Source organism: Falco naumanni, chromosome 3 (genome assembly GCF_017639655.2).
Source record: "Falco naumanni isolate bFalNau1 chromosome 3, bFalNau1.pat, whole genome shotgun sequence".
NCBI classification, from domain to species: Eukaryota; Metazoa; Chordata; class Aves; order Falconiformes; family Falconidae; genus Falco; species Falco naumanni.
The window spans coordinates 52035838-52061921 of NC_054056.1; the positions used below are offsets into that span (position 1 = coordinate 52035838).

Sequence of the window (26084 nt, forward strand, 5' to 3'; positions counted from 1 at the left end):
TCTCACGCTAACGCGGTACCGAGTCGCGGGGCTGCGGGCGGCCGCTCCGTAGCCGCGGTTCCCGGTGGGACAGCGAGCTATGCCCCGGGGGGCGGGCTCTGCCCCGGCACGGCACGGGCGGCGGGTGCGTGGCTTTGGGTATATGTAGGAATATATTATATGTTATACAGGAAAGCTTCTCCTTCCCAGGAGTCGGGTGTCTTAACCCGCCCCAGGCCAAGTAATAGGGGCGAGCTACCGGCCCGCGGCAGGCAGGTTGCCACCGCTCGCCGCACCTCGCCGGAGCCGTGGCCAAACCCGCTCGCTTCCTTTACTCGGCAGGAGAGCGGTACCCGTCCGGCGCAGGGTAACGGGCTCTCGTGTCCCCCCTCGCCCTCAGGGGCCCCCGTCCTGCCGCCCCCGCCGGCGGGGTGCGGGGCACGGCGGCTGCCCTCGCCGCTGCTGCTTCCTGGTGGGGGGCGGCTGCCGGGCGGCGCTGCAGCCGCCGGGGCGCACCTTCCGCGCAGGTACCGGGGGCCGCTGTGCTTTCATGGGGAGGGTCGGGGGCAGGAGAAAGCCAGGGAACAAACGGCACCGCGCCGACACCGAGCGGAGTCGGGGGAGCTCCGCGCTCGCCGGCGGGCGGAGGCAGCGCGGTGGGGCGGTGGCGGCCGGGACCCACGCGCGCTCCTCGCCGCAGGGGTTGCCCCCTCCCCGCCCCCCGCTCCCGGCTCCGTCCCTGCCTGCCTCTCTCGGTGGGTGGCGGGGATCGGGGCGGGTGCTGCACTCTCGCACCCCGGCTGCCTCCGCTGCACGCAGCCCAGGAAGGACACGCCGGGTGCGTTGTGATTTACTGTTTTTATTATTTCGTGTTTTTTTCCCCCTTCTCTGCCGGTGGCTTCGCGGAGGGGAGCCGTGCGGGGAGGGGAGCGGGGCAGGCCGTGCCGGCCTGGCGGGCCTCCCCCCCCAGCGCCGCCGGCTCCGGGGCCGTGCACGCCCCGCACGCCGGGCTCCGCCGTGTTTGTTGTTGTTGTGCTCCGGGGAGGGAGGCGGTAGAGCCAGCGGCTCACCCGGGGCGGGGGCAGCGTTTCGACTCGCTTCTCTTCCTCTTCGCCGTGTGTGCCTCGCCTCCCCGCCGGCGGGACGGCCGCAGGGGGCTTGGCGAAGAGCGGGCGGCGCTGCGGGACACCTGGAGCAGGTGGCGCCGGCACGGACGGGCAGCGATAGGTAGCCCCTGGGCTCCCTTCTGCCCTTGATTCCGCCTCCGGGACAGGTAACTGCGGATAGGGCGAGCGGCGCTCGGGGCGGCCCGCCACCATCGGCGGGACAGCTGGGGAGGGGAAGGGGGGGCAGGGTAGAGCCGCCCGGCCCGGCCTCGCGGGGGGTCTCCTCCTCGTCGCCGCGGCGGAGGGGCGCGGGGCGCCCGGGGCGGTGCGTTACAGCCGGGGCGGTGCGGAGGGGCGGCGTGCGGCAGCGGCAGGCCCGCAGTGGGTACCGCGGGCTTCCGGTTTCACACCGTGGCCGTGCCCGGAGTTTTAAACAGAAACGGCCAACTTCTCCTTTTTCATTTTTCTTCGCCCCCCCCCCCCCCCCCCCCCCCCCCCTTCTGTTTTTTACCTCATGGTGCGAAGAAGGCGGAGAGCTGGGGGAGCGGGGCAGGTGCTGCCCCGCCGCCACCCCCCGGCCGCCCTCCCCGCTGCCCGGCTCCCGCCAGGGGTTCCCTTGGAAGTTGGTGTGGGGAAAGCGCGGCGCGCGCCCTGCGGGAACCGGGCGGCGGCTGCGGGGTGCCGCTGCGAGGCTTCCTGCCCTGGGGCTTCCCGCCCCGGCTCCTGTCAGCGCCCCGGGCCCCGGCCTGCCCCGCGCCCCGCCGCCGGGGCCCGCCACCTGCTCCCCTCACCGGCCCGGCTCGGCTTGGAGCTGCCGTGCCGCTGGCGCCGTGTCACCGGCTGCGCGGGGCCGGGGGGGGTGGCAGTGCTGACGGTGACCCGGGCAGTGTGCGGTGGGCTGAGGCGGCGGCAGTGCCAGGTCCTTCGTGTGCCCGTGGGGACTTCTGGAAAATCGCTGCACGATTTGTCTTGGGAAGAACGTAAACATGTATTTTTGTAATTTTAAGTAGGTCAGTCATGATAGTATTTCCTGTGGGTATCACATTTGTCCGTCGGTGTATCAGATGCTACGTTTGGGGTTTGTCCGTCAGTATATCAGAGGCTATATTTGGGGTAATGTTGGTTTAAAAAAAATACATGCAGAAACTGTGAGAATAAAGGCTTTCTCGTTAGAAGTTTCCCCTCTTTTCAGAATTGAGTCTTGGGTGGTCAGGAGCGACAGCATGTATATTTCACTGCTTTGTTTCTGTTAACCCCCCTAATTATTTTTAGAATGTTGAGATTAAGAAATATAATTTTGTGTCTGTGGAGTGCTGCTGGATCACAGATGCAGACAAGTTAACCTGTAGATTGAGGGGTGGTTGTGTCTGAAGGCTTGAAATACCTGGCTGGAAGGATGATGAAGCTCCCTGTCAGTCAAGGTAAATAATAACAGAGTAAGGGAGCAGTCCTCTTTTGTGTTAATGACTTGATTACTTTGGGCAGTTGAGTAGGAACCAGTTCTCTGAAGTCTTTAAATGGGCTTAGGGTAGTTAGTGATAACTGGCTTGACTCTTGTCAAAGCTCTTGGAGCTTCATGGATTGTATACTTTTTTGTGGTTTACATCAGCACTGCCTGTATGCATCCTGAATTATTCCAAGGAGCACCTATGAGAATATTAAAAACTCCATACCAGGATATACCAGCATTTCTACTGGCAGCAGCCGAGAGCAGGTGCCTAGAGAGGACCACGATAGGGAAGGCTTGCAGTGATGCTTCCCCAGAATACTCTCTCCAAGTAGCTACGGCTCAAGGATTCCCTTGGGTAGAAGCGCTCCCTTTGTGCTTGACAGACACAAAGGTTGTTGATTATTTTTTTTCTTTGCTCTTACACAGTAGTTCTTGGAGCTATGTAGACTTTTACTAAGGTAATAGAAAGGTATCTGAGGAAATACGTAACCAGGTGGAGAGTTTTACAGGTGTTATTGATCACTAATAAGATGGTCAGAAGGAGATTTCTAGTTTGCAGAGGCTCGTGCATACATTAATTTTCCAAGCAACATTCATGTACTATGCTCTGAGATAATCCACCTGAAATAAAGCTTGATATTTATGACATAACAAACAAAAAAAAGGCAAAGAGTTGCTATGCTCCTCTAACGTATCCTAATGAAGTGGATTCAAATTCATTTTCACTGAGCTGGAAGAAAGGCATGAATAAAAAGTCATGTCTTGTCAGTTTCCCTGGATTTATAATAAGTAGAGAATTAGGAGTAGAAATTGAGAGTTTATGCCATACTGTGCAACTAAAGAATGTACACAAACTTTCAAAGCCCCTGTTTTACAATGATAATTACTATGATTAAGGTAGTGAATGTTATGGTCATTATTGTAGTGATAAATTTTGGCCAACTACAGACCCTTTTCTTTGCGATAGAAATTGCAGCACATTACTTAAAAATAGTTTCGTATTTTTCGTTGCTGAATTGTATGTGTTCATGAACATTCTCGTGTCAGAATTGTTCTTGCATTAGACTTTATTCTCCAAAAGGTCAGCTCCCATATGATACTTGGATTTCTAGCCAGCTAAGGCCTTAGATCCTTTTTAAAGACAAGTTTGTCAGAATTATAAAAATCATGGACTCAAAATACCCTGCACATGCAGAGAAGGATTAAATCTGTTTTCAAGGCATGACAACCAGCAAAACATGACGTCAGTCACCCTGTGAATCAATGACATAATTGGGACATGCGTCCAGTTCTTTCCAGTTCTGAGAGTTTGAGAAGATGAATGTTAATGTTGTGTTGGATTACAAATGAAGGTATATGGAGTGGTAGTGGTAGGATCAGGCAAGAGATCAACCCATCCTAGGGGAATGCCAGTGTTCTCTTTTGGTGTTGCCTTGAGAAACTTGGAATTTGGGAAATAGATGCTTGAGTCTCAGTACTGCTGAGCATGCACAAATTTCCTGTTCACTCTTTTTTTTTATATATTTTTATTCAGTACTCAATATAAATTACCCATATGGTTGAAATAGCCACTTCAGTTATTTATTCCATCAAATAGAACATATCATTATAGTTTAGGCTTTGATTACTCTGCTACGTGATTGTTAAGACTAAAGAAACACTTTCATTATAAATGGTTGGGAGAAGGCAGTTTAAACTGAAATCCACATCTCATACTTACTTGCAGCATAAGTAGCAAGTTGTTGTTAAGTGTTGTAACGTTGTAAGTAGTTGTTAAGTGTTCAAAATGGTATGCTGCCTGTTTTCTGTTAACTTCTTACCTGCCAAAAGGAAGTGCTGTGAAAATAGATGAGTGCCCGTGTATTAGAACTTGGGCAGTTTGGTTCAGATTTTTATTTACCAGAACTACATTGATTTAATTGACATGAGAAAGTAACAAGTTTTGACAGTCAGCACAGTATATGGACTACTGTGCGTGAAATCTAGTATTCTTGGGCTAAAACACTGAAAGTGTAACCAGTGTTTAATGGGGAGAAGGCTGGAAAGTTTGCTGTTTAAGACTTCGGTGTTGCGTGCAGGTGGTTTGAAGTGTAAACTGCATCATGGATTAAAGAATAGCACAGTCTTCTGGATCATTGGTAAAGTGCCAGTCCTGTGGTGTTTAATTACCTGAATATTTTTTCTCTCAGGCAAGATGTCACATTGAAGCTGTGATCTGTGTTTTCTGTGCTGAGGCTCTTACTTAAAGGACACCGGTGGTGAAGAGCAGTAGGTCGGGAACTTCTAGATGCAGTTTTGAATACAGCCAGTTGATAGTCTTTTGTAAAACAGATGTTTGTCTGATTTCTTTAAAATGCTCTGTTGAAGATGGAAAGGGAAAAAGCCATTACAGTTGTCCAGAATTGTTAGGTGCTTCCAAGAAAAAATCAGTGGGACACTGTCATTTCTGAAGAAGCCTGAATTTATACATTTTTTAAAAAGAAAGTTAACAATCAGTGGAAGAATAATCAGAAAAATAATATGTACTTTAGAGCTTGACTGGTCGAATAACTTACACAACTGGAGTTTCAGACAGATAAAACTAGGCTCTGGTACTTTATTTGCATATTACTTGTGTTAATACCCATTTTCTGGGGCACCCAGCCTTCTGCACAAACTGCTTGATTTGGACCTAATTAGATAACCGGCGTAAAATGAACAAGTTGATGTCTGAGAGACCGATCCAATTGCCAAAGGCAGTGGCTGACTTCGGTGGATATTACATTAGAGAGGTATTATTGTAGCCTTCAGTTGTACTTCTGGGTCTTGCTGTACTAATCGGTCTGCAGGCAGACTCTTCTCACCCCGATGAGAGGACATGCGAATGCTGCGTTCCAACTAAAGGAGCACAATATGGTGAAACTGACTAAGTTATAAATTAAAATGCTGACATTGATATCTAGTTCTGTAGGGGTTTTGCCCACCTGAGAATTTAGAGAAAATGTTATTAGGTATGCTAAGCATTGTAGAATTACCTGTGGTTGGAAAGAGTTGCATGAAATTTTATAGGTGTCTCTCACCCAGCGAGAGAATGATATTGTCTAATCTTATGTATTCCGTGACATTAAAGGCTATGTCACACTTAGTTTTAGATTTCTTTTTACTTAATAATCTCATTCTAACTTCTATGGATTTTCTGTATTTGTTTCTCTGGTTAATTTCATGTAATAGTAGCACATGAAGAAAATTCTCTCTCCTACCATCTCATCACCATGCAAATATCAAATGTAATCCTGATTGAATCCTTGTGTCACGTGGCCTTTTGGGTAGTAGTAAATATATAGCAGTAAATAAATAGTCGTAAATAATTGTGAAGTTAGTTATGTCGATAATTAGAAACTTCATTAACTTCTGAAGAACAAATAGCACTTAAATTTTCTGGCTTTGCCAGCTGTTTCCAAAGTTTGGTTTTTGTGTTTGGTTGTTGCTGGTTTGGGGTTTTTTTTAAAGAAATTTTCTTTTTGTCCAGGAAATATCAGTCACTCTAATCTCAGTTTTCTACGCCTCATTATCTCAGATGTTTGAAATGTTTGGAGAGACTGATCCTTTTGTAAAAGGTTGATCATCCTTGCTTTAACTTTTCTGCAGAGATTGACATACAACTTCCTACTGTTTTCTTTAAAGGATTCTGAATCTATTATGAACAATTTTATGCAGCTAAAAATTTGTGAATACCAGATACTTGTACAGTTCCTGACAACAGTGTTAGGATTTTAACGTTCTGGATTTCTCATATTAGGAAAAAAGCTTTATGCTTCTTAAAATGCTCAGTTAAAAATAATTGGAGAACACTTTGGCTAATAGAAAGTGAGACTGTTCCTATGAGGATATTTGCATCAGTTGCAGTAACTGTGAAATCCCTGCACTGTTGCTTAGAATAGCTGTAAATCTTGGATGTATCCCAGGGAAGCCCACGCAAAGGGCAAGTGAGAGAAAACCAAAAAATAACAGGGAAGTTTTCAGCCAGGTTTTTTTCCTTCTGTCCTGAAGTGATTTGGAAGTAACTCACTAGGGAAGTTTAGTTTTCTAAATCTTTGCTGCACTATTGCTTTTTTTTTTTTTTCCCCTGAAGCTTTTGTAAGACCTTTCGAAGAGCAGAAGCAAGCGAAGTAATAAATCTGAGAAGATGGATCAAATCAGAGTTTATCTTTTGTTGTTGTTTTTTTAAATACACAGTGACTGAAGGTACAATAGTGATTATTTTTTAAAAATTTCAACAGTTTTTGATGAGTGTATCAGCTGTACTAGGTCTGTTTTGCACATTGGAAGGAAAGATTTTTTTTAAATCTTACTTTTTTTGAATTTTGGTCCAACACTTGCAAAATTTATTAGTGTATAATTGCAATTCTTAGTATTTAGTTACTTAAACTTTTGGGAGAGCTTAAACATTTTGGAATGTTTAAAGTCAAGCCTTTCCAGATTGGTGAAATTAAGAACTGAGGTCATTTAGCATCTAACTGTTACAATTTGAAAGTGAGAGGGAAAGGAAAACCAAAGCAAATAAACATCAACATATATTCCTAAAATTAATTCAGGCATGTGGTGTATTTTTATACATTTACCTGGCATTACATTTGGCTACTGCTAAAGAGTTGAAATCTCTGGATCATAAGTGAAAATATGTGTGTTCTTAGATGCTTTCTTATTTAGAAGTCACGAAACTTAGGTAAAACAATGTAGTTGGACAAGTTACAGCTGTATTTGGAATTCAGACACTTGGAAAGAAAAGACTTGGCAGCATGAGAGATCAGTACTAACAGACACACATAAAGCTGTTCTGCAGAACATTTATGTATTGTTTACCCCGTATTACCTGGTCTTAATGTTTGCTTTTAATCCTTAACTTTCTGAAAGCAATTTTTCAAGAATACAGCAGACAGAACATTGTTGTCAAAGACACTGATAGGTGCATTGCACCTGGCTGCATTTTTCAGTTCTCTGGATTGTGATCTTGTGATTACATGCAAGACCATGAAAAATAATGGTTATATGCAATGGATTAGGTTTGTTCAAGGACTTGTATAGCACAACAGCAGCCTTTCATCTCAATGGGAATATGTTTGTCCTCCAGAGAGTCAGAAGGCCCTGAAATACAGCTATTCTGTAGTTGTCAGTGCCCTGCCAATTTTTTTGCAGTTATGAGTTGGGCCACGATAGGCTCCAGATTGGAAGGTAATTAAATATTCTGAGTATATATATATATTCTGTTGTGTATAGTGATCTACTGTCAGCCCTTTTGGGGCATGGTATTGCTGAAGTGTGGTACGGTGACAAGAGGCCAGCCATGAGGTAGGTTCACCTTTGGACATGACGTGTTTCACTAGTAAAACCATCACAGTAAAATCATAGTTTCCAATGTAACTGTAGCCTCAGGGCCCTAAGGACAGTTGTCATGTGCCTTCTACTTAGTATTCACATTCCTAGTTTTCCTTGATAGATTTCAGACAGATGAATGGAAGTAAGGTAGAGTGACTTCAGGTTTGCAATACTTGTTGGGTGCATTAAGTAGTAGAGATGGTCTTTGCTGTCTCCTTAAATCTTCCTCAACAACCTAACAGTATCACTTTCACCTTGTCCACTACAACTGACCAAATCTCACAGATTCCTCAGGGTTTGCATAGGCTGAGTTAGTATCTTGAAGGTACAGCCTAGACTTGTTTTTTTAATGCAGCAATTCTGCAGATCCCAGTGACAGCTGTTATTGTCCTCTGGCCTTAAAATCTGTGCATAAACCTGAGTGTCACCAACATATCCCTAACTTACAGTCATTTTCTTCTGACTAATATATTTAATAACTTCTATATTTAGAACTTCCGTTGGCTTCCGATAGTACCCACTCTCAGGAAGTGTTCCTGGAGTTCGTGACAAATTCCTTGAGTAACTGAGACTCTCAGCTCATCTTAAAGAGACTCATTAGCTTCTGGGATCACAGTTAAGTCTACAAGATGTCATAGTTAATAGTAAAACATCGCTTTATGATGTTCTGTAATGTATTGTAATGCTTTTCACTTACTGTTCTCCATCATTTTTATTTCCTAAATGTCAGCATCTCTGTTCTCTTCTAATTCTAAAAAAAACCAAAAATCAGTCCTTAGTTAAACTCTCTTATCAAATCTTCTTAATACTCTGGATAAAAAGTAGTGTTGCAATATAGGCAGAGCTTGCAGTATTTAAAATAAAATCACGTACTTGTCCCTTTGAGTGTTAAGAAGGTACAGAAGGATTCATGATGGATTTGCACATCTGCTGTTTTTTTGATAGCTGTACAACTTTGTGTCCAGAAAGGACCTGTTACAGTGAAAACTATGGCAGCAAAGGCAGAAGCCACACCAAGGCTGATGTTTTCAGTAGATTTGTGATATGGGATAAAATACTGATGAAACAATACAAAGCAGTAACTTTGGAGACTGGTGTGTACCTCAAAGCTTTGTCCGTAAGGAACAGTATATCTGTCTTTGTAATAGGAAACTTTCTGACCCTTACTGTGTTGCATTTGTAGTGTTTTGACAGCTAAAATAGGAGCAAAGCCCATATTCCCTCAAAATATTAAAATCCACTGTCAGGTTATATAGTGATCCCATTTTAGTTTGGCTCTTTAGTGAAATGGTCACTGAAAAGTAGTTAGCAATTTGATTTCAGGCATTTTCATCTTTATGTTGCTTGGTTCAGAGGAGAAAAACCACAGTACCTGAAAGAATGCCCAGAAGACAGTGGTGAACTGTTGTAGAAATAGTTGCCTGATGTGCTTCATATATTAGCAGAATTAGTGATAGCAAAGATGGGCAGAACCTTTTTGCATTTCTTAAGTCAGCCTTGAAGTTAATTCTTTTGGTTTTGTGAAAGTAGAAAGAAAACAAAACCATAGTGTTTTATTCATAGTTGTTTTTTAGCGTAATATACATGCTGAAATAATTGGGGCTGACTTAAAGGAAAACAATTGCAAATATCTTTTACTTTGGCTCCTGTTGGTCCTTTTTCTCTTAGACTTTCTCCAAATGGCGGAAGTTGCTATATCGAAGGACTTCTTACTAAACAGAGTTGCGTAGCTTCTACAAATAGAAACTCCCTGGCTTGGTTTTTCGTAATCTTTTATCTGTACTACTACTTTGTCCTGACTTGTTTGTGGAAAAGAGGTAAGTATAAGTTCCTGCATAGCTTTCATCAGCGTAGTCTGACTTGGCAGTGTTCACCTGGAGGGTAGGCAATAATTTCGCTGTGTTTTTCAGAAAGATACCCTTGTCAAATGGGAAAGAATCCATAATAGGCTCACAGGGAAAAGTTGTTTTAATGGAAATTTTAGTAGGTGCTTTAGAGCTGAATGCAGGACTGTTGGTGCTGAAAAGTTCATCTTAAACTTAGGCTGACTTATAGAGTGGGGCTGGGAAATTACTCCTGTTGTAAAAAGCTTTGTATGTGGTTATTGGGTTTGGGTTTTTGTTTTCGGGTTTTTTTCCCCTCCCTTAATTCTAGCTCCTGAACACCACAACTTTCTTTATTAATGAAAGCACTATAGGAAGAATTTTGGTTCCAACTAAAGGCTGGAATCGTAGCCACAAGCAGTAATTTTTCACGCCCCTGGAAAACATGAGAGAGAAGTAATGAAAACTATTTTGCAACCTAATTGGCCTTGTATTGTAAATGGTTTGTACATTTCATCTCTGTGAGTAATATTTTGTCCAGTGATTAGGCCTTTGTCAGGCCACACACAGCACATAGCAACAATGAAAGTACGCTACTTGACTTGGTGGAGTTACCTCGTACAATGCTGAGTAGCATCATATTCAGGATTCTTAACTGCGGTTTATATTCTACCACTAGGGACTGTTGTATCAGCTATGAGGCGTATGCTGTAACCTGTAGGCTCTTCTTATTTATAGTCAGCTTTTGGTTTTGGTGGCTTCCTCCCGCGCCCCGCCCCCCCCCAGCTTCAGTGCTACTAAGTGAATTAGGACTAATTGTGATTAAAGTTGTTTGGTCTTCCTAGCTCAGTGAGTCAAGTAGCTTCGTAGAGGCTTTTGACAGACATGTTCTGTGGGGACCTTGTCAGTCACGTGACTCAATAAATACATGCATATGCAATTCTTTTGATCTGCTTAAGTACGTACAATTCAGAGAATAGTGAAGGCATTCTATTTACTGCACGTACATAGATGATTTATTTGTACAGCTTGTTTCAAGTATGCCTGAAGTTTCTTGTGTCTTGCTGGATGCATTGTGCCTAAATGCGCATGCTCTGCGTAACGTATGTACATGATTCAAACATAGATTCGTGCACTCATTCAGATCAGAAGAGACTTCAAGAGGTCTCCAGTCCATCCTTCTGCCCAAAGCAGGGTCATTCATAAGGTCAGACCAAGCAACTTAAGGTTTTTGTTTAGCTGTGTCTTGGAAAAGACCAAGGACAGAGATTCCACTGTGTTTCAGGGCATCTGTTCCAATGCTTGATTATCCTCGTAGTGTATTTTTTCCCCTTATCTAATAAATATTTATAACTTCCCTGGTTTCAGTTGACATTGTTTTTCCCTCATGCATCTTGGTGAAAAGCCTGGTTCTACCTTTTTAGTAATTTATTTTTAGATACTGGAAATTTGCTATTACGTGCTTCAGAGCTTTCTCCAGGCTGAACAATCCCAGTGTCTTTAGCCTCTCCTCACAGGGCATGTGGTCCAGCTGCCAGATGTCATTGTGGCCTTTTCTCTTGCTTCAGTTGGCTGATGCTTCACGCTGGGGGTCCAAAAGTAGATCCAGTAGCCCAGATACCAGAGTGATGGATTGTGCTTGAAGCAGAACAGTTGCTTCCCTCAGTTCACTGGCTGTGCTTTTGTTGCCAAAGCCCAGGACACTGTCAGCTCTCATTGCTGCCAGGTGGGCTTCTGATTCATGTCTCGCCTCTCTTCAGGACCCCTCGGGTCATTTTCAGTGGAGCTGCTCACCAGTAAGTTAGTCTTCTGGCTGTGTTCTCATGTCAGCCCTATCTAAGTCACGCTGAATGGCAGCCTTCCAGTGTATCAGCTCCACTCCTAAATCCAGTCATGTTTGCAGACTTATTGAATGTCCTGTACGCTCTGCCAGGTCACTGTTTAAGATATTAAGCAGGATAGGGTTCCTAACCTATCCGCTTGTAACCAGGTTATGAGCTGGTTGTGAACCATTAACAGTGACTGTTCAAGCCTTATGATAGAGATAGGGGGGTTTATCACCTAGGCTGTAACTTAGATCAGGTTAGGTAGAGAGATGCTGTGGGAGACATTGCTGAGGCTTGCTAAAATCAAGGTAGATGATACTACTGATCATTTTATGACAAAAGGCAATCATATTGTTTAGGCATGATTGAACCTTGGTAAATCCATGCAGGTGATTTCCAGTCGCCACCTTCTCCTTCATATGCCCAGAAATGACATCCAGGTGGGCGTATGTCTGAGCATACTGTGGGAGTAAACTAACAGACAAGGAAAGTAGGCTGGACTGTGATGCTTGCTTTCCCAGTGATCCCAGGCCTGGTAACCTGGGTGTAATCCCTTTCCTGCTGTTCTCTTCTGGATGCCCAGTTGTTGTCCATCTGTAGGTGACTGAGTGCATGCTGGTCACAGGATGGAGCACCTGCCATCTTGGGAATGTGGTGATAAATGAGTGACTTCATGTGACCAGGGGTTAACAAGCTTGCTATGAACAGGTTGTCACTGCTTGAGTGATTCTGGCTCCCTGTGTGTGTTTGAGGAATTTGCCAGAAAGGAAGGAGGCAACAAAAGTAACAGTAAGTTTAATAATGATATCGGTTTGATCATTGTATCTGCTTACAGCCGGTGGGCTTTGTCTTGGGTTCTCTTTTGTATTGATTTAGGTCCATAATCTTGCAATTAGCTTGATAATCAGAAGGAATCCATATGCAGGTGTCAGTGAGAGGGCATGTGAGAAACTGGTTTTGGGTTTTTTTTTTTTGCATTCTAATATGCATTTAAAGCTTTTTGGTTTTGGTGTTTTGGTGATTATTGTTTTTTTGATTGTTGTTGTTGCTAATAGGCACTTAAAGCTTCTCCAGTCATGTGGTGGCTTTTTTTTCTTCTAATCACCATTTTTGTATTCCCTTATTACTAATAATTTTTTAGGTGGTATTTGGAAAACACCAGCAACCCTCAAATGCAGTAAGACCCACAGTAAAACTGAGGCTTCTTGATTTACATGTAGTAAGAAGCAAACGATTTTAACCTGATTTTATGGTGCCTGAGCACTTAAGTTCACAATGACTTACTGGGGAATTCAGTATTTCTCAGGTCTTGTAATTGGCGCCACATGCCTTACTGTTTCAGACATTTAATTTTCTAACTTTTTCTGTTATTGATGAATTACTCTGTGTGTGATTACTCTGTGTACTTAATCATGTATCAAAATAATTTTGTCATGTGATGATAGTTGTCCTTAGTTTCATGTAGTACAGAACTATACGTTATGTTTTAGGTATTTGTTTTTATTCACTGCATTATTATTTAGGATCTGGAAAACCTCTTGGGAGTAAGGTTATAAATCAACTTAGTGAAACATTTCTGCAGGGCCAGTAGCTGAACTGATTGTAAGAGTTTAATTCTACAGTTTAGAAATACTCTAGTAACAATGCTGTCAGCAGTGAACTAATCAGAAATACAGCTTTTAGAATATGTTTTGAATGGCATGTGTAATTGATGATTTTCCAATAGTGTTTAATTACAGTAAGATTTTAGTAGCTCAGGAAAAAAATCATAATAGATTGCAAATTGTTAGTACTTTAACTCAGTCTTGCATGTACCCCAAAATCATATCGATGCTCTCTAAATTGAGACTGAGAAATGCATAGGGGAAAAAGTCAGATGCTAAGAGGTAAATAGAACCTCCATAGTAAGTTTTAGGTACGTAAGTTCTTTTATCTCTAAGTCTCTCATATTTTAGGAGTCTTTTTTTATGCTTTAATTATTTGTGAAGTGTAAAATCACATTTTCCTTTTGTCCACTTCAGTAAATTAATCACTGCAAATAAAAGAAGAGCATGCAAGTATGAGATGGGTAGAATATTACAGTTGAAGATGGGCAAATGATTAAAGATAAAAATATCTCATAATCAGCCAGCTCTTTACTTTAACCTGAGAGAAAAACCCAGCACTTTGGAAAGAGGGGAATTAAATAATTTTGTACTCACTCAAGCATTACAGCAATAATACTGGCACACATAAGCATGAAAGCTGGTTTTGCAGCACCTTCCTGATGCAAAACAATATGAATGTCTTCAGTGGGCTTGCTTGTATAAAAACAGACTGCCCAAATAAGTAAAATCAAATGAATGCAAGAAGATTTGAAGATGTTATTGTTTGTTGTCACACTGATTTTAAAAACATAATAAAGAGATAAAAAGGTTATTCTGCATATGTCTTTGTGGTATTGAATCAGCTTGTGGTGAATTTTTTTATTGAGAGGGGCATTGACTTAGAGATTGTTGACTCAGTTCCAGCTTATGATTACATTGGTTTATGTAAAAATTCTTCCTGTAGCGTCGGTTGAGTAAGTTGCCTGTCATTTACTGTTTTAAGCATTGTACATATTCTCTATGTAAAGGTTGCTGCAGTTCAGAAATGTTTGAAGTTATTGTTATTTATATTTGGTTGGGAGCCCTGTGCTTTGAAGTTATTGAACAGATTTTAATCTTTGTTGTAAGTAAAATTGCCACTCTTAAGAGACCATATTTTTATAATAACTATTTATGATGTAGTGGTCTGACTTTGCATAGAATACCAATTTTTATGAGGTCTGGTATCACTCAAGTTCCTGAAAATTAAGCTATCATTAGATGGAACTGAAATATACACTTAAATTTTCACTTCAGCCCTTGTCATAAAGAACAAGACTAGCTCCTCATTGGATTGCTGTCCGAACAGAAATTTGTAGCAAAGAGCCTGAAGTAGGCAAGTCACAAAAGTAGTACCAGTTCACATGAAACAGAAAATAAAAATTACTGTCAGGGGAAACTGGGGCAAGAAATTAGAGTTCAGACTGAACAGAATGCTGAGTAGCATTGCTATGGGACATACATAGCATGTTTCTGCCCAAGAGAGATTTCCTTCTGCTTGCAGTACTGTATTTATGAGATCACATAGTTTTTTTCATGCTTCCCTGCCCCAGCCTATCTCCTTTGTGAAAAATGATATATTCTGGATTGTGTTTGGGTATGGGCAAGCTGCAGGGTGCAAAGGGTAAGCAAGTGATGAGCAAGATGCTGGTATTGAAGGAATGCTAGGGCTTGAAATGAGTGAAATACTAATCAGTACCAAAATTATTAGTCTCCCTTGTTTCTGCTATGTTGTGATACCATTCTTTTATCAACCTGTGCATGTGCCATTACCGCTGGGCCTGATATCACTGTGTGTCTGATTCCATGCTTGTACCTTTTCCCCGTGTGGCGTTTCAGAGAGCATTTGTGGTATGCCTGCAAACCTTCTCCATTCTAGGAGACAGCCAACATATAGTGTAATTTTAAGTGCTTTAGGACTGGCTATTCATATGATGTAGTTGGCAAGATAAGGGAAATCTATGTCCATTACTAGCTGAATTTAAAAGTGAATATAAGTGAAGTCTGATGTATCCAAACTGATTAAATGTTTACATGCAGCCATGATTAAAAAAACGCAGAAGAATTGTGTTGGTAGTTGCTTTTCGCTTTGCTTAACTTCAGTCATACAAGGTTTGCAGTGCTTTTAGTATGTTTTTAAACATCCTTGCCAGATACTATGAAGTCTGTGGTTTGGGGGTGTAGCTTTGTTTTTGATCAGAGTGGTTTTTTTCTGAGTGCATTTTTTGTGCTTCAAGATAATAAATGGGGGAAACAATTTATTATAATTTTTTTTTCCTAGCATTGCTGTATTTTTGTTTCAGACATTGACATTAATTTTGGCAGATGCTGAAATACCAAATTGGGAGTGGATTTACTAACAGATACTTACAAGTGGTAATGCATTAGACTTATTGGATGCATTAAAAGAAGATGGTGATTAAAACTGTAGCAATAGCTTAGTAAGGGCAAGTTTGGTCATTCAGAATTGTTGTAAGGTTTTAAAATGCCACAGACTAATTATTAAGGACAACAGCTGGGCAGTGTTGGCATAAAGAAGGGATGCAACATCTCTGATAATAACCACTATCTTAGAACAGCTGGATTTCCACTAAAAAGAAGAGTTATAAAACAGTTAAAAGCTGTCAGTGTATCTTAATTGCTTGCAAACAGATTGTTCCTTTATAATGTCAATAAAAGCTGGTTTAAGATGCTACATTAAATGAAATGCACAATGTTTTCACTCATAGATAACTCATGTTACCAGACTCAAAACCTCTTATTTATAGTATAATTTGTACTTTGAAAGTAATTTGCATCAATGACTGCACTTTTAGTGCTATGAGTTGTTGTTGCTTGAGAGTGCTACAGGTGAATTAAGTTGATAGTAACAGGTTGGGTAGAAGTATTGTTTGAGGTGAGAAAGTAAGGAATTCAGCCAAACCAGCAGCCCAGTATCTATTTTTTGAAAGGTTTTAACTCTGTTAAGGAGTGGGATGAGAGGCATGCTTATTAATTTAATCGATGATGTGGTGCACACGGAAGTTTGAAATGTCTGTTGCTGGAGAGTTTGTTGTATGCATGTGATACAAAGTTTCAGTCCTAGACTCTGGAACTCTTAGGCATTGTTGCTTTCTCATAGTGGAGCATTTACTGCAGAGTGCTTGAGGAAGGGAGGGGATTTTATGGACTATTTTGAAACACAGTCTTGGAGGAAAGTAATGAAAAGACCAGTTGGTTTGGGATTTGGGAAGTAGGGGTTTAAGTGACTTGAAGAGCCTTGTATAAAGAATCTAGTCTATCCTGTGCTGAGAATTAGATTTCTCAGATTATTACCCAATGTAGCCAACAAGCTGAGCAGAAGGCTCCTTAAAGTCAGTATCCATCCAAACAAAGCATGTTCCCAGAGCTCCAGGGGGCAGAGGTGGGCTTTGTGTGTATCTCACAACCCTTTCCTGAAGGCAGGTGCCCACAAGCTTGCAGAAGAGCTGACTAGCCAAGACCCTAGTGTGCTGTGTTTGGGATGGAGATCAGCTCCATCGCTTCCCCAAAGGCTTCAGACCTGCATTTCCCACTCCAAGAAGCAGGCTGCAAAGGTGGAGGCTATGGAGGGCAGGAGTGATGCTCCATTTCTTCAGTAGATGTGTGTCTGTGCAGGAGACTTACAGTTTTCCTGTACTTTATACTGATCACTTACAGGATAAAATGGATGAACAGGAATTCATCAGTGAGCTCAGAGTGGGGAATAAAGTCTATTTGTCCAGTATCCTACACCCCAGTGAAACCCAGCTGGCTAAAACTAGCACATTTTATTTTTGCTGTCTCCTTCCAGGGTGTCACTGTTCTTGTGATATTATTTTGTTTGGGCGTTTGATTATTTACCTTTCTTTAAAGTCAGCTGTCAGTATATGAACATGTTCAGCCAAAGACAGTCCCTCTCTGCTCCTCCCTACCCTGCAATGCTCCAGGTACACCGTCTAGAAATGTGGATTGGAATATCCTCAGGCAGGAGTCATCTGTGTCATTTGGGGCTCTTCTGCTGAACCACACCATTCATGCAGTCTCTGAAATACAGTGGTCAGACTTTTGGTTTCTGTCTTGAACATAGCTAGGTTTTCTACGCTCCTCTGTTTCTTCCAGAGCCCTGCTCTTCTGATGTTTAGAAACACTCTGACTTCAGCTTAGATTTATAAGTGGGCAACATGTATTTTCTCCTATTTGAACACTCATTCAGCTTTGCTTTACTTAGGCTCGACATGTCATGGGCTTTTAGTCTTACTCCTGTATAATAGGGCTGCTGTTACTCTCATCATCCTCGCATCTGTTGTAGTAAAAAATTCATGTTGTTAAATATGGCTGACCAGAGTTTTACCTTGTATTCAGCTGAAGTTATGCTAGTGGCTTGTATGATGACATTATTTTTTCCCAATCTTGACTAGAAATATCCTCTCATGATACAACATAGGTCGGTCGGTCTGTCTTTTCTTTAAATTTTCCCCTGCCAGATCACATTGGTGACTCACAGTTATCCTGTGATCAAGTCAGGCTGATCTTTCCCCTCAGTATCTTCTCAAACGATCCCTGGTTTCCCACATCCTGTGTGAGTATGTTAATCACAAGCTTATTATCTAATGGTATGGATGACCTCCTACTATAGCTGTTTAAAGAAAGGCCGGGAGGGGGGATGTCACGGTGATTTCTGCTGTGTCTTGTGATAAGCCTGAGCCTGATGGTTAGCATTTTCTGTGTCTGAGAAAATCTGCTGAATTAAGACCTAGAATGGCAGAGGAATAACTTAATTGTATATTCATGGGGTTGTGGTGTAAAATCATGTGAAGCTGTCTGGCAGTGTCGTCGTGGCTGGAGTGTTATTTTGTATGACTGATGGCAGAATGTGAAGGCCATGAAGCACTGGTAAAATAGGAAAGGTGATGTCTGTTGTGGTTACAAACCCCAGCATTATGCAGTAGCTGAGAACAGATTTTCAGAATTACTACTCTGGATATAAGTTTCTAATGTCTGCCTAAGCTTCTCAAATGGGCCGTAAGTAGTTTTTCACATACTGTCCTTAACTTATCTCCACCTTTGTTCTATATGTGTAATATGGGAGAAAGGTTTATCTCCTGCTGGTGTGATTTGTACACTTACGTTGCAAGACCTTTAGGGGAGCAACCTCCTTGCTGTCTTTGCATGCTGTCTGGAATGAACCATCCCCACCCCCTTTGGTTGAAGGCTGTGGACCCTGTAACAGTTTTAATGATAGTATTTGAAACATTTTCTTCTTTTAAAAACGTTCAGTTGACAGTAAAAGTAAAGTAGTTTACAAATGCAACTTGTTCAAGAACAAGATGTTCTTGTGATGGGTGCTGTGAATATTATATATAAGTTTACTTTTAATCATATAGTAGATTTGAGGTATATTTTGGTAATCATCTTTGAAAGTGGGCACACTGCTGGTCTTCTTATTAAAACACGTTATTTTGAGATGTTGCCAGATTTTGCTGTCTTTTTTTTTTTTTTTTTTTTTTGTACACTGATGTAAGTGGTGAACTGCATTGGAAAACTGTGTTGGAGAAACGAGCGTTTGGCCTGTCACATTCTTTTGTCCTCCTTTCAACATGAAATAAACAGTCTTGATTTTCTGTTTAATGAAAGAAGGGGAAATAATTGCCTTGTGTACATCTTGTACATTCTCATGTTCAAATAGAATTTTTCCCCTGGGTCTGTCATTGTTCTTTTCCATAGTAATTCAGTAATGACTGTTTCTACACTGTCTTTCTACATATCCTGGATAAAGGTTAGGGAAGCAACATTAGTGCATGAAATTTAGGATTTAGATAAATTGAGGCAATGTTCAAGTATGAGGCACAAGTACATGAAAGCATATTTGAAGAAGCACACAAGTACAATAATTGTATCAGGTGGTGTAAAGACTTAAGTAGTTTCTCATGCAGATTTCAGTGCCAGGGTTGCTGCTGTTACTCATTAATTATTTAAAATTCCAAGTGCAACAACTCACAGCTCAGTGACTGTAACCTTCTGAGCCTCTGACCTAAACAACTAAAGCACAAAATACCTGGACTGAAATTCCATTTGAAAAGGACATAGATTTATTTGTTTCTCAGATATACCATTATCCTTAGCAAAAAGTAATTTTGCTTTCTCTGTTCAGAAGGGAAAGTAAACCATTGTATCGTTGCCAGAGAAAATCCCAAATTAATGTATTAGTATCTGTGTTTCTGGATAGGCATTTATGAGCACAGAAAAATTACTTCTTTACAGCTCTGTAAATCACTTTGTTCGAAAACATTTTTATTGGTTTAGGAGCAGAGGACTTCACAAATCCTTAGTTAAGTTTATGAGGTGTCACTTGCAATTTGTGTAGCAGACCAAGCTGGAGAACTGTCTTGTTTGTGTTTATGGTAGTGGCCTATGATAATGGTAACCTGTTAGGAGGCTGTCACATGAACTTTGAACCTTGTTACATGTCATAAGCACACTCACAAACGAAAATGCTGAGGACTAAGTTTCAATCAAATTACTTGAAAAAATACTTTAAGAGCATAATCTCATGTGTGAACCACCAGGAAATCAAGTTAGTAAAAGAGATGGCAAAAGAAATGAAAAATACATTGCACAAAAAGTGAGAAATATAAATATATAGTGAAGATTGCTTTTTTTTTCATGTCAGACAAGTAAGACTGAGGTTTGTGCCTCTTTGGCAGTGTGTTTATGGGAGGGGAGGGACATGACTTTACAGCAGTGGATTGAGCCAAGAGGGAGTCAACTTGGAGCATGGTGAGAGTTGGACCCTTTCGTAATATCAATATTTATGCCAAATGTAAGAGAGGAGCATTTACAGGAAACCTGTCTCCTGATTGATATGTTTACAGTATAGATTATTTAAGAAGTCGGGACACAGAGAGAGAGAAAGGTTGGGCAGAGAAAGGCTTTTTTTCCTCTTTTCTTTTTTTTTTTTTTCTCAAAAAAAAAAGTTATTTAATTGAAAAGGATGTAGAGGTTCACTGTTTTCTCACAGCACAGTTAACCGTGTCTGGAGAAAGTGAATCATCTTCTTGTCCCATCTTCTCATATTCAGCAGACTGACAGATAAGAGCCAGCATACAATGCCTTTGATCATGTGCGTTTAGAACTGCACGTGTCCATTTTGTCATCAGTCTCTATAGTGTGTTAATGAAATGCTGATCATCAAAGTGGCCATGTTCACTGGGAAGCTTAGATGACCTGCCTCACTTTAAAAAGGAGATTATACCGTTCAGCATTTGGAGAGGACTTTTTCTAAGCAGAGAACAGAAAAAAAATGTGAGTCTTCAAATATATCTTGCTTTTATTCTCATGATATTTTTCTCATTTTTATGTGAAAACAGATGTTAGGTCTTATCTGATTTCAGACTACCTTGCTCTCAAAACCTGAAAGTCTCCAAATAACAAATAATTACACTTGTCTCTGGTTTCTTGATTGCTCTGTGCTTTTACTCCTCTGGTACTGATAACATTATTACTTTGGCCTGAAATTCTCTATAATTTCAATTTGAATCTCAATCTTTTTTCTTTTTAATTTAATGCTGTACTTGTATTATATACTCTTGTGTGCTGGTTTATCTTTTATAAAAATATTTTAATGTTTAGGATGAGTGTGTACTTTTAGTTGTTGACTCATTGAGGCCAAGAGGTGAAGTCCACAGCTGTGGAGGTGTATTCCTAGAGGAAATAAAGTACTTCAGGAGCAATGACAGTGGAAACTGATGGTCTTAGGAGTATGCTGCATATTTTTACAATATAGAGAATTGAGGTTAAGACGTGTCTCTCTTCTTAACTATTCTGTCTATATCTTTCTCTGCCTTTTTTTTTTATTAGAGAATTTATTTTACTGTGATGTCAAATGATTTTGTTTCTGGAGCACACAAGTATTGGGAAAAAAGTCACCAATGATTATGTATCTGATCCTTTTCAGAGGGCTGGGAAAAACTGTTCCTTGCTTCTAGGTTTTGTATGCCATGCAGACCTAAATAGTCCTCCAATATGAAAAAATATGAAAAAAATTAAAAATCAGCCTGACTTGTGGTGTTTTGTGTAAAACAGTATATAGCAAATTAAATAAACCTGTTGATATTAGTGACTGAGATAAAAATAGACAAATCAATCTTAATTTTATAGGAGGGCAACATTTGCTTTTAGGTATAGGTTCAAGGGATGTGTGTGTTAGACATACCTGTGGTCCTCTCTGTTCCCTAAACTGGAAATAGCTGTAAGGCACAAGTATCTCAGCAAAGGCATGGAAGACATGCAAGGAAATCCAAGTTTTGCCAAGTCCCTGAGGTGTGAGTGCTGTGGTAGAAGTGCAACAGGCAGGAAGAATGGTGTGGCCAGGTGCTTGGATGTGCTGAGGGCATCTCTGCCTTGCCCCAGGTCTTTGGGATGGGACCCAGCTCCCCCATCAAATGCACTGGCCTCTCTTTTAACGTGGAGGTGGTTAAGAACACTTCCTTATGACCCTGCAGGTGGATTGACATAGAGTTCTCCGGGCTCTGTTTTGAAGTGTTTTGAAGACAAACAGTAAGCATGTGGCTAATGCCATTTGATTATAATTGTTGATTATTTGTGCTTATATAAGGGAGTATAGATATCAGTGTTTCCTAAGTGATATTAGGTGAGCATTTTTCTGTTCATGGAGGGAAGCAGAAAAGTCCAGTTGAGAAATTTGTTTTAAAATTGCATCTTTTGTTTTTCTTAATGGGTGGCATGAGGCTGATGGTGTTCCATCAAGGAGTGTGGAGTTGATTGAAGGAAAAGAGAGAGAAACCCAAGCTACAAAAAATAATATATAGTTTGACAATTACATGATAATTGTTTTTACAGACTGTTGTCTATAATCAAGTTTGGACTATCCTTAGCTGTGGTGAGGTGAGATTCCTGAAAATCACGTGCTTATTTAAAAAAAAAAAAAAAAAAGGCAACATCCTTCTTATTGGCAATAGATAGAGGGAAATTGTAATCAAAGCAGTTAAAAAAGATCTTAAACATCGGGTCCTGTCTGCTGTGCTTAACCCAATGGCAATTTTAGGAAATAGCTTGTAACAATGTACTTTCTGAGAACATATTCTGCCTTGGAGCCTTTTTCCTGTGTCATGCTGTTTGCAGAAAATTGTAATGAAAATTAAATACTTTTGGTGTCCTTTACAATGGTGTATGAGGTGTATGTAAATTATCGAGCAACTGTGCTAGCACTGAGGAGTAATTTCTCAGATAAGTAGTGTTTCAGAACTTGGCTTGTCTCTCAGAGGGGTGGTTTTCTAGGTCTATGATCCTTGCTAAGGCACCTACAGTTGTCTGTAAACATGGAAATTGCTGTAATATCTACATAGGCCAGGAATGGCAGGACTGATATGCAAAATATACGCATGGTTAAATACACATATTGGTGCTAAATTCCTGGTGACTTCTCTGATTTAAAAATTATGGTCACCTCTGAAAGCTTGGCTTTGATTATTCATGATGGAAATATGTCTGGAATAATGTATTTTTCTTTCAGGAAGGGTTCCTCAGAGAATTATCATTGTGGAAGTCAAAAATGAAATAAGGTTTGATCTAGCAAGGATCGCACACTTTCATGGGTAATAAAAAATTAAATCTGCATTAAATAATAATGAAATTTCTAAGAGAGATAAGGCACTATATTTTATGAAATAGTTTAACATTTGAATTAAAATGGCAGGATTCCTAGGAAGACCTTTGCCCACGAGGCAGGTTACTTTTGTTACGTGGTGGTTGCTCACATCTCTCTCTGAAGCATGTGACTATGGCTGCTGATGGAATTAGCTGCAGGGCACTCACCTGTGCCCGCTGGAGGTTTTCTTTCTTGGTGCATTGGAGCACTAGGTTACCTCGATGATAGAATTCTGAAGAAACAGATGATGCATGCCCAGTGTCTCAATCTGTGTTGAAAGAAGGCTGAAGTGAAGGGCTTCCTTCCAATGATGTATGTTACACTGAGAGCCTAAAAAAAATTCTCTCAAAGGTTTCCATCTAGCTGACAGCCAGTGCAGGGCATTGTGTCAGCTTTCTTCCCAGGAAGCTACGTAACCTAAACCTGACACTAGTAAAAAAAAAATCTTCTGCATGTCATTTTGCTGGGTAAGTTTGTAATTAAGGGTCTATATTAGAGGGCTACTGAAACTGGAGAGAAATTCCACATTTCTTAGAAATGATTACACTTTTTATTTTGTCTAATAAGATCTGACTGTATTAGTAGAATTTAATACTTGAATAATAGTAGTCGTTAATGTAGCAGGAAGTTTGAAGTAAATTCCTCAAATACTTTTATATTCTATGGTTATCCTTCCCATGCATGAGTAAGGCTATGAGCACTTGCTAAACATATCTAGCATTGTAGCTCTGCACTATTATCCAGCATCAGTCTGCGGTGAATATGAATTCCTAGACAAGGTAATAATTATGTTCTGATACTTGTAAATATGTAAGCACTTGCATACCTTTATTATTATGTGTAGTTTGGTTGAGTCATAATTAAGTGTGTGGGAAGAGGTAAGATTGAGCCCTTATTTTACATAACTAAATTACTCTTCAAGGATCATCTCTAATAATCCATTTGCAGCATCCTGTGATTTACATTGGGTAGTTTATGTATTTTAGTACAAAATAACCATTAGTTTTCAATAAAGGTGCTTCAGGTGCATTGGCTTACAGCCTTTTGTAACTCCTGAGTTACCGTTGGTGAGCTGTCACTGTAAATCAGCTCCTCTTGGGCTGAAGTTTGTCATTTGTAGTTAGCGTGTACAAAAGTTATAATGTTCTGTGAGATATTACAGGGGAAGGACACTCTCGAATCTGACAATTACAAGGAGTGAAGTTTTCTCAGGCTCCCATGAGTGAGTAAGAAAATGTAACCTGCAGGAAGTGATACCATTGCATTTCTTGGTATGTTCAAAAAGTTTAGAGAAGTGTTCTCTGCCTTTTAGTGAAAATTATAATTTAAACTTCTCTATAGGACAGTGTATATATATGCGAAGATGATTAGAACCTCTTTTTTTAGGTATAAATATCCATTTAATTTCAACAGCAGACTAGAATGGGCTAAAAAAATGCTGATACATGTTTCTAAAATGCTATTTTTAATCAACTGTTCAGATGAAGAGGAAAAAGTTACATGATCGCAGCATACGTGTATTTTTATAGGTATGTGATGTGTAGGACTGAGGTTTTGCATCCCTTTGTATATTTGTTTGGGTTCTATGTTTATCTTGTGTTTGGCAGACAGCAAGGAGAAGTTTCTCTCCTTGAGTAAGGCAGTGGCATTTCTGTAGTTGTTGCTAGTTGGAACGAGGCTTCCTTTTGCAAAGAAAGCAGGAAAGCAGCTTGGTCTAGGCTTCCATCAGGTTACCGTCTCGAATGACTCTGTAAGAAGGGAAATTGATGGGAGGAGACACTTTATTTCCCAAGGGATGTTTCCTGTGGTGTTTTTGGAATTACTTGAAGCAGCCAGATAGCTGGAGTTATTTCTCTATCAGTCACTGATGGGGAAGTGCCTGGTTCTTGGCAGCAGAGCTGGTTCAGCTCGGTACGTGGTTGCGGCGTAGTGCTGAGGTGTCTGGGTGACTCTGCTGGTGGTGTCTGCAGCAGCACTTCACAGCTTCCTGCCATAATTCACTCACTTCACCCAAAAAACTTGCTAGTTTAAAGCTGAAATGTTTTCAACTTTTAGTCTTATTAAATCAGTTTGCTTGCATAACCCGTTGTTTCCTGAGCTTCTCAGGTGGCTTTAATATGCTGAAACCCATTGGCTTGATGTGGAGATTTATAGGGGAGCTGGTGATGTACTCCGATTGCTTGCAGACCTGCATAGTATCCCCTTTCATTTTGTGACTCAAGTTTGTGTGCAAAATCTTTAATCTCACAGGATTTAGGAAACTTGCAGAGTTTCACCAGGAAAGTTTCAGGCAAATGCTGTTGTGGTCATAAGCTCAACCTTGTGCTCAGGCCTTTTTGGTAGCTCATTGTTAGATGTGATTCACGTTGGATTCAAAGAAGGTTACTGCATTTCTGCAGCGCTTCTGGTTTTGCATTGTTTTGGAGCTTCGTGACTTCTCTTGTGACTGTTTATCAGTGGTAAAGCATGTACAGGCTCCTCTGCCAGCAAGAATGTTGATCAGTTGACTGACATTTGTTAGTAAGTGCAGGAAGCTGCTTCTTCGCTTTATAAAGAGCTGCTTAGTCTGATAACCTGTATGTTATGAAGGTGACTAAAAAGAAAATACAAATCTTTTTCCAGCCCAGATTTTTTGAATAGTTGCCTGCAAGTTCCTACAAAGATCATGCAATGAGTAATCCCATTGAAGTCAGTGACTCAACTTGTTGCATAAAGATTCGTGCAGACAGAAACTGTGCAGCAGGGTCTCCTCAAGACAGTAAGAACCAGAATCAGTCTTCATCTTAACACTTCAGGATGCACTTGCACTTGCATCCTGAAGTGAAAATGACCCATGTGCTTTGTTTTTAACAAGTAAGGCAGACTTCTGCATGAGGCTACAGTGAAAAATTACATCTTTTTGTTGCTGTAAATTGTTTTCATGTTTACAGACTTGTGTGTGTGTATGTTTTTGCTTCCTAATCAGATATCTACATAACAGCTGGCAGTATACATTTCCTTTCCTAATTAATTTCAAATTTTTTTAAAGCCTTTTTCCCCCCAAAGGATTACTTGCAGTTTTCTCCATTCAATAGGTAGCATGAAGACTTCTGTGACTTCTAGGATACTGTTGCTACCCAGCTGGTTGTTTTTGTCCTTTTGGCTAAAAAGTACCTTTATCGCTGCATAAGGATTTTATAGCTGGTACCTATAGCTAACTAACTTTGAGTTTAAACATCTGTTCATTTATGCGTGAAAAAGATGAAGTAAAAGC

General features: G+C 40.9%; 1 protein-coding gene across 3 annotated transcripts in view; it reads left to right on the top strand.

The window, feature by feature from the left end:
* Positions 1-420: 420 nt before the first annotated feature.
* LOC121084638 (myelin basic protein) overlaps positions 421-26084 on the top strand; it is a 120271-nt gene continuing 94607 nt past the window's right edge. The window contains exon 1 of one of the 3 annotated variants that reach the window (XM_040586368.1): positions 421-506. The gene's annotated coding sequence lies outside the window, so the exon portion shown is untranslated. Of the gene's footprint in view, positions 507-1067; positions 1253-26084 lie in introns of those variants that run through there. The other 2 variants (XM_040586369.1, XM_040586367.1) reach the window with 2 other exon arrangements.